General features: G+C 38.1%; 1 non-coding gene across 1 annotated transcript; it reads right to left on the reverse strand.

The window, feature by feature from the left end:
* Nucleotides 1-2,466: 2,466 nt before the first annotated feature.
* On the reverse strand, nt 2,467-2,573 carry LOC128126948 (small nucleolar RNA R71). The gene has a single exon (XR_008224929.1). It is a non-coding gene; the product is annotated as a small nucleolar RNA R71 (small nucleolar RNA).
* Between the last annotated feature and the right edge of the window lie 5,969 nt (nt 2,574-8,542).

An 8,542-nucleotide genomic window follows, 5' to 3' on the forward strand; every position in this document is an offset into this window, starting at 1 on the left:
ATCACCACTTGTCATCAAGTGCAACTCGAGTTTCTTGAGTTCCCTTCCTCCTATTCTACAGGTTGGTGGGAGATGGTTTTCTTGCACGAAATCCATAATATAGCACATTGTGCTTTGCATCGGAATCGACGGTATTCATTTTACTTGTTAATGCAAGTGCAACCTGTGTTTCATGGGTTCCCCACCGCCTAGTCTACGGGTCACGGTGGGAGTTTGACTTCCTCTTATGAAGTTCAAAAATCTAAAAGGAATTAACGGATTTTATCTTGTGAATACAAGATTGCCTAAGCTTCTTAGGCCCCCACCACTTATTCAACGAGTCTTGGTGGGAGTTGGACTCATATTATAATGTCCAAATGGTTTCAGCAAGGAATTGACGGATTTGAAAGAAGAAAAATTCATCACGAGCAATTAAGGTGAATAAAAGATGTTTGGCAGATTGACCACGTCTCAGTGTTTTCATCATATCTGGCTCATCCGAACTCCGATTTAGGCGATTCAAGATGTTTCGGAAACGAGACACAATTATCTACAAGTTTGAAGTTTTGAGTTTTTTCTGAATCGGTCGTTTTCCTGCTCATAATCGACGTTGAAGTTGAAGTTAGTTTGCTGGACGAAAATCATAAGCTAAAAGTAAGAGTTGAATTAAAGTTGAAAGATCAAGGGCTAAAGTTGTACAATGGTAAAAGTGAAAGATCAAGGGGTTAAGGCTGCACCATTCATGAAAGTTGGAGGGGCAAGATTGTAATTATGCTTTATATATATGGTTATTTACGTGATAAGAAAAGGAGACAGAAAAAAAAAGGAGAGAACCCTACGAAGAAAAAAAAGAATCGACTGCCGGCACAGTGCTTAAAAGAAATCCAAGAAGCCTTTATCATTCTTCGTCACCCTCTGAACTTTTTGGAAGCGAACATCACAGTGATAATCAAAACCGGTGCATGTGGTAACCGAACCATAATTGGGTGATTTCTTTTCTTTATTATTCTGAATTTTTTTTTTCCGATTATATTCCTATGCAGTTAGATACTATACTAAGTTTATTTTGTTGATTAGAATTGAAATCAAGGATAATGATGTTGGATTTTTATCTGTTTGTGGTGTTTAATTTTAATTTTATGGAGTAATTTTTATTAGGGTTTGGTTGACTAGGGTGAGATGGTAATTTTAATGTAGTTGATTTTGTTTGAACCAATTTTGTTGAAATCGAATAGCATATTTAAATGTGTTCTTATTTTAAAAATATAAATTTTGACGGGTAATTTTGTTTTGGCTAGCACTTGATCAACGTTAGTTATGGTTAATTTTCTTGGTTTAAATTTAATATTTACATGCTTATATTGACTTCGAAAGAAGCTTTATTTGTGACATCGTTTGAATATGAATGTGCGGTTTCGTTATCTCGCTTAAACTTAACATAGACGTGTGTTAGGGCATTTTTAACAAAACCATTGGACTTAATGCTTTTTAAAATCATGAACTACATAGAGATATGAGTGAATGTTTTTTTTTTTTTTATCGAATCATGAGACCGAGAGGTAATTGATAACTTTTGTTGGTGTTAAGTTATTCGTTTCTATATAATTGGTTTAACAAATTAGTTGCATTAGAAGAACTGTTGAACCCGTATAAGTCAACTAAACCCCATATTTCTCATAATTTTTAAATCGTTTAATTGTTTTCCTTGTTTGTTCGATTATTCTAGTTGTCCTTTTTACGTTGCTGAATTTAGTTTAATTTTATTTTAGTAGTTTCTTTAGTTTAATAAAATCAATCACTTTTGCAATCAATTGCCTAGTTCTCTCTTCCTTAGAATAGGATAGTCTCTGTGGGTTCGATATCTGGTCTTACGACTATATTACTTGCATGACCTCGTATACTTGCGAGTACGCGTTTTCGTCAACAAGTTTTTGGCGCCGTTGCCGGGGACTATTTTTATTTTTAAGTTAGAACATTAGGTAGTTGTTAGACTCTTAAACATCTTGAGGATATTTTACTCTGGCCGGTCGAAGATTCAGACCACCTGAATTTGCGCTTGATTGGGAGATTGAAAGAACTTTGAGAGGGTTGAGGAGACTTCGGATTCAAGAAGATATGGGAGATAACGTAAACAATAATGGAAACAGAGGTTTCGAAGGAACAAACCCGCCAATTGTCAGTGCAACAATTAATGCTGACAATTTTGAATTCAAACCTGTGATGTTTCAGATGATCAATAACAATGGTCTCTTTGGAGGTATGTCTAGTGATGAGCCCTTGTCCCATCTGCGTTCCTTTAACCAGATGTGCGATAATTTCAAACAAAGAGGCATGACGTCTGATGCATTTAGGCTAAGATTATTTCCGTACACACTACAAGGGAAAGCTAGAGACTGGTTTGAGTCTTTGCCTTCTGATTCCATCACCACTTGGGAGGAATTAAGAGAAAAATTCCTAAAAAGATTTTTCCCACCCACGCGAAATGCAAATCTAAGAAATGCCATCACATCATTCCAACAAATGGATGGTGAATCGTTATGGGAAGTGTGGGAGAGATGGAACAATTTGCTGAGAAAATGTCCGACACATCGATTCCCTGATGATGTGAAACTTGAGACATTTTACCAAGGTTTGGATGCTCAAACACGCATGCTAGTAGATACATCAGCTGGAGGAGCTTTGCTCACAAAGAGCTATGAGGAGAGCGTGGAGATATTGGATAGAATAGCAACCAATAATTTCCAGTGGCCCACAGATAGGGTACATGCAAGTGGTTCGAAAGGAAGTACACCGGCTGAAGTTCGTCTTGCAGCTCAAAATGATGCATTAGCAGCCGAGTTGGCCACAATCAAGAGCATGATGAAGAATATGATGTCAAGCAATGGGATGAAAGAGAAGAAGGTTGAATTTTGTGCGGTTTGTCAAGGCGTCCATGATTATAGTGAATGCCCACAGAATCCTGAATCTGTATTTTTCATGGGAAGTCAAAATTTCCCACGACAAAACAATCCATACTCTGAAACATACAATCCAGGATGGAGAAATCATCCTAATTTCTCATGGGGTGGACAACAACAACAAATGCATCCTCCGCAAGAGCAGTTTCAGCAAAGGCCTCAAAACCCGCCGGGGTTTTATCAAATGCCAAATCAACAAGTGAGACCACAAGGAGGTGCATTCCACCAGGCATCAGGAAGTAGTACAAAACCGGCAGCGCCTTCATCAAATCAAGAGATGTCACCTTTCGAGAAAGCAATGATGGAGTTTATGATCAAACAAGATCAAAAGACCGAGGCACGTGAAAAGAATCAAGCAATTGCTATGAGAAATTTGGAAAATCAGTTAGGGCAATTAGCACAAGCACTGAACTCACGAGAACCTGGAACGTTGCCAAGTAACACCCAAAATCCAGGTAATGTCAATGATAAGAGGCAATGTAATGCCATCACACTTAGATCGGGAAAGGAGTTAGCTCCAAAGAATCATGACTTACCAGTCACAGATGATGAGCAACACCCGGTAAGTGTTGAGACTCATAAGAAGAAGCACGAATTGAAAGATGATGAAAAAGAGTATGTCGAGATTGAGGACATAACTGATGAGGAGTATGGGCAGAAGAAAGTGAACAAGGAAGGTCCAACAAGTTCAAGTCCAAGTGTTGGAAATCAAAAGAAGGCCCAAGAAAAAGATGCTCGAACTGGTGCGATAGTTGCACCAACAAATTTGCCTTTCCCACCTAGGCAAAGTAAGTCTAAAGTCGATGATGGGCAATTTAAAAAGTTCTTTGAGATCCTTTCTCAACTTCATATCAACATCCCTTTTGTTGAAGCCTTGAAACAAATGCCCACATATGCAAAGTTTATGAAGGATGTTCTTACAAAGAAAAGAGTTTTTGGAGAATTTGAGACTGTTGCAATGACAAAAAGTTGCACATCAATAATCCAAAACAAATTGCCTGTGAAAAAGGATGATCCAGGTAGTTTCGTTCTACCTTGTAGAATTGGAAAGTTAGACAAGATAGGCTTATGTGATTTGGGAGCAAGCATAAATTTGATGCCTCTGTCTATTTTTCGAAGATTGGGAATTGGAGAAGCTAGGCCAACCACTATCTCACTCCAGCTGGCAGATCGATCAGTGGTATATCCAGAAGGTAAAATCGAGGATATTGTTATCAAAATCGACAATCTCTTTGTTCCTGCGGATTTTATCATTTTGGATTATGAAGCCGATGACGATTGTGGAATAATTTTGGGAAGGCCATTTTTAGCTACAGCTGGAGCTTTGATTGATGTGAAAAAAGGAGAAATCACATTGAGAGTGAATGATGAGCAAAGGACATTCAATATGTTTAAGGCTATGAAGCAACCTTTTAATATGGAAGAGTGTTCATTTGTACGAGTCATAGATAACTTGGTACATGTAGAAGTGGCTCAATTGAGTAAAGTGACTCATGATATTGAGGAAATTGAAGAATGGAAAATAAAGGAAGATGTGAGATGGGTCAAGGAGGAGTTGGACCTAAAGGATAGGGTAACTGCACCAACATTACCCTCTATTGAAAAAGCACCGGATTTGGAGCTGAAGCAGCTTCCAACACACTTAAAATATGCATACTTAAGAGATGATGATACATTGCCTGTAATTATCTCATCTCAATTGTCGAGTGTGCAGGAAAAAGAATTGGTTGATGTTCTCAAGGAAAATGAGAAAGCAATTGGATGGACGTTAGCAGACATAAAAGGAATTAGCCCGGCAATGTGCATGCATAAGATAAATTTGGAGGAGGGAGCAAAAACATCTGTTGAACACCAAAGGAGACTGAATCCATTGATGAAGGATGTTGTAAAAAGGGAAATCATCAAATGGTTAGATGCGGGGATTATCTACCCGATTGCCGACAGTGAGTGGATTAGTCCAGTGCATTGTGTTCCTAAGAAAGGTGGAGCAACAGTAGTCCAAAATGATATTGGGGAAATGATCACAAAGAGGACAGTGACAGGCTGGAGGATTTGTATAGATTACAGAAAGTTAAATACCGCAACTAGGAAGGACCATTTCCCATTACCGTTCATTGATCAGATGTTGGATCGTCTTGCTGGTAAGTCATTCTACTGCTTTTTGGATGGATACTCTGGATATAATCATATTTCTATTGCACCAGAAGATCAACACAAAACTACTTTCACATGTCCATTTGGTACCTTTGCTTTTAGACGCATGCCTTTTGGTTTATGTAATGCCCCAGCTACATTCCAAAGGTGCATGATGTCTATTTTTTCAGACATGGTTGAAAATTTTGTTGAAGTCTTTATGGATGATTTTTCAGTCCATGGTGATACATTTGAGAGTTGCTTGAAAAACCTGACTGCGGTATTGCAAAAGTGTGTTCAACATAATCTTGTGCTAAATTGGGAAAAATGCCATTTTATGGTAAAAGAAGGTATTGTGTTGGGACACAAGGTTTCTGAAAAAGGAATTGAGGTTGACCGAGCAAAGATTGAGATTATTGAAAGACTTGAAGCACCTATCAATGTCAAGGGCATTCGTAGCTTTCTAGGGCATGCTGGATTCTATAGGCGTTTCATAAAAGATTTCTCAAAAATAGCAAAGCCACTTACCCAACTTTTGGAGCAAGATCGAGAGTTTATCTTTGATGGTTCATGCAAAAGAGCATTTGAGGAGTTGAAAAGAAGACTTACTAGTGCACCTGTCATTGTTGCACCTGATTGGGATGAGCCATTTGAGATCATGAGTGATGCTAGTGATACAGCCATTGGTGCAGTACTTGGGCAGCGAAGAGGAAAGTTTTTCCACACGATTTACTATGCTAGCACCACCCTGAATGGCGCCCAATTAAACTACACAACCACTAAAAAAGAGTTTTTAGCTGTGGTATTCTCACTTGAAAAGTTCAGATCATATCTTATTGGTGCAAAAGTGATTGTATACACGGATCATGCAGCAATCAGATACTTGATGGCAAAAAAAGATGCCAAGGCAAGGCTGATCAGGTGGATTTTGTTGTTGCAAGAGTTTGATCTGGAGGTGCGAGACAAGAAAGGAGTTGAGAATGTGGTTGCAGATCACCTCTCAAGGTTAGATAAAGAGAGTACAAAATATGATCAACCAGTGATTCAAGATAGCTTTCCAGATGAGAGGATTTTGAGAGTGAGTGGAGAACACCCATGGTATGCTAACATTGTGAATTACTTGGTAGGTGGTGTATTTCCTGATGGGTTTAGTTGGCATCAAAAGAAAAAGCTAATGTCTGATGCTAAATTCTATTTTTGGGATGAGCCGTATTTGTTTAGACTAAATGTTGATAAGATGTGGAGGAGGTGTATCCCAGAAATGGAACAGAAGCAAATTCTAGAAAAATGTCACAACTCAGAATATGGAGGTCACTTTCAAGGTGAAAAGACTGCAATACGTGTCCTGCATTCAGGATTTTATTGGCCAAGTCTATTTAAAGATGCGTATGAGTTTGTGAAAAGATGTGACAGATGCCAGCGGACTGGAAATATTGGAAGAAGACAAGAGATGCCACTAAGTAATATAATGGAAGTGGAGTTGTTTGATGTTTGGGGGATTGATTTCATGGGACCCTTTGTGCCTTCTGATGGAAAGATGTATATCTTAGTTGCAGTAGATTACGTCTCTAAATGGGTTGAAGTTGTAGCATGTGTGAGAAATGATGCGAGAACCATAATCAATTTTCTAAAAAAGCAAATATTCTCTAGATTTGGCACTCCTAGGGCTATCATCAGTGATGAAGGCACTCATTTTTGCAATAGAATGTTAGGAGCCATCTTAGTTAAGTACCAGATAAAGCATCGAGTTGCCACTGCTTACCATCCTCAGACGAATGGCCTTGCTGAAGCCAATAACAAACAGTTGAAGACCATTCTTGAAAAAGTCGTAAATGGGTCAAGAAAAGATTGGGCAACAAAGTTAGATGACACTTTATGGGCTTATAGGACTGCCTACAGAACAAGTTTGGGGACATCCCCATATCAGCTAGTGTTTGGAAAAGCATGCCACTTGCCACTAGAGTTGGAGCACAAAGCTTATTGGGCATTGAAAGAGTTGAATTTAGACATGAAGGCAGCTGGAAAGAAAAGAATGGAGCAGTTGGTGGAACTTGAAGAGTTTAGGATGCAAGCGTATGAGAATGCCAAAATTCAAAAGGAAAAAGTTAAGAAATGGCATGACAAGAAGATCTTGAGAAGGGAATTTACTGAAGGACAATTAGTTTTACTTTTCAATTCAAGATTAAAGTTATTCCCAGGAAAGCTGAAGTCAAGATGGTCTGGCCCTTTTAGGATTGCCAGGGTTTGTCCAGGAGGTGCATTGGAGCTAATAAATGAGAAGGATGGAGAAAGATTCCTTGTGAATGGGCAACGAGTGAAACATTATTTTGGAGAAGAAAAAGAGGATGTGGTTGTGCTTCACCTGAAGCCAGTTGGAGAATGATCTGGTCATTTTTTTTTCTTTTTCTTTTCTTTCTTGTTTTAGTTTTAGTTTTAATGTTTATTATTATTTTAGTTTTTTTATTTATTTTATTATTTGTTTTGGTTTTGGTTTTATTTTATTTTTGTTTTTGAAATTTTCATTTATTTTTGTTCATTCATGGTTTCATATTTCATTTTATTTGTTTTGTTTTGTTCTAATAAATCTGTCGAGTGTGCAGCCCTTGTTTGCTATCCAGGTAGTTGGTGGTGAAGTGAGAGTCGTGGAAAGGAATAAGTTCGAACTATGCTTAGAGATCAGCCGTCAACAATATGAGTTCTTGGATTATCATATTATGTGAGACGACATACCATCAGGGAGTATTCTTTTTATTCTATTTTTATTGCTCGGGACGAGCAATGTTTAAAGTTTGGGGATGTGTTTAGTGCTCGTTTTTCGATCTCTAAATGAACTAAAAAACTTATTTTTGTCCCCAGATTTTACAGTTTACATCATTTTTTGAGCTTAAAAAGATAAATTTACGTTAATGAGTGTAATCGACATAATATTTCTCGGTTGGTGTTTTTCTACCCATTCAGTTGGGTTTTTGACCTGTCTTGCATGGGTTCCTCATCTCTTATTCTATAGGACGATGAGAGTTGGGCTTCTTCTTATGAAGTCCAAAATTCTTAAAGGAATTGACGGCTTTCATCACCACTTGTCATCAAGTGCAACTCGAGTTTCTTGAGTTCCCTTCCTCCTATTCTACAGGTTGGTGGGAGATGGTTTTCTTGCACGAAATCCATAATATAGCACATTGTGCTTTGCATCGGAATCGACGGTATTCATTTTATTTGTTAATGCAAGTGCAACCTGTGTTTCATGGGTTCCCCACCGCCTAGTCTACAGGTCACGGTGGGAGTTTGACTTCCTCTTATGAAGTTCAAAAATCTAAAAGGAATTAACGGATTTTATCTTGTGAATACAAGATTGCCTAAGCTTCTTAGGCCCCCACCACTTATTCAACGAGTCTTGGTGGGAGTTGGACTCATATTATAATGTCCAAATGGTTTCAGCAAGGAATTGACGGATTTGAAAGAAGAAAAATTCATCA

The sequence above is a fragment of the Lactuca sativa genome, chromosome 6 (assembly GCF_002870075.4).
Source record: "Lactuca sativa cultivar Salinas chromosome 6, Lsat_Salinas_v11, whole genome shotgun sequence".
Classification (NCBI taxonomy): domain Eukaryota; kingdom Viridiplantae; phylum Streptophyta; class Magnoliopsida; order Asterales; family Asteraceae; genus Lactuca; species Lactuca sativa.